Source organism: Alexandromys fortis, unplaced genomic scaffold, assembly GCF_014885135.2.
Source record: "Alexandromys fortis isolate MF-2015 unplaced genomic scaffold, M_Fortis_MF-2015_v1.1 scaffold_17, whole genome shotgun sequence".
In the NCBI taxonomy this organism is placed as follows: Eukaryota; Metazoa; Chordata; class Mammalia; order Rodentia; family Cricetidae; genus Alexandromys; species Alexandromys fortis.
Window position 1 is genome coordinate 1,626,185 of NW_026067896.1, and position 806 is coordinate 1,626,990.

The 806-nt window shown below is 42.7% G+C and overlaps 1 protein-coding gene across 4 annotated transcripts in view; it reads right to left on the reverse strand.

The window, feature by feature from the left end:
* Positions 1 to 806, reverse strand: part of Stk3 (serine/threonine kinase 3) — a 307,706-nt gene that overhangs the window by 286,087 nt on the left and 20,813 nt on the right. The window lies entirely within an intron of this gene.

An 806-nucleotide genomic window follows, 5' to 3' on the forward strand; every position in this document is an offset into this window, starting at 1 on the left:
AAAAAAAAAAAACCTCTGATGGTTCTTCATTACCTAAAGGTTAAAAAAGGTTGAACTGCTCTGTATCAAATACAACATCTTTCAAACTCTACCTCTATATCTCATTTTTCATTATTTCCCATCTATCTTGTGCCTTAAGTTTCAAGATAAATTGTTTTGCTGGATGCTGGGAAGAAAAGGCACTACTGAGTTCATGGGTGTTCACGCAGCCATTTAACCAAAGCATTTGTTTGGGACCATAAGAACCCAGTGCAGAGCATGAGAGGCATGGAAACTGCTTCCCTCACCTCACATCCTCCTTGGTGAACGCTGTGGACACTTTCCAGTCCGCTGCTCCAGAAGCACCTGTGAGCCAGGCCCTCTACCTTACAGGCTCTCTCAAAGCTCTATGCTAGGTGATTCTGAAATAGACCAGAGCTGACCCAGTCCATGGTGGATGGGTCATCCCTGGGCTGCTGGTCCTGGTTCTATAAGAAAACAGGCTGACACTGTCACTAAGACAAAAAGGCAAACCACTGACTGGGAGAAGATCTTCACCAACCCTGCAACTGACAAAGGTCTGAGCTCCAAAATATATAAAGAACTCAAGAAACTAGACCGTAAAAGGCTAATCAACCCAATTATAAAATGGGGCACTGAACTGAACAGAGAGTTCTCAACAGAAGAAGTTCAAATGGCCAAAAGACACTTAAGGTCATGCTCAACTTCCTTAGCGATCAGGGAAATGCAAATCAAGACAACTTTAAGATACCATCTTACACCTGTCAGAATGGCTAAAATAAAAAACACCAATGATAGCCTTTGCT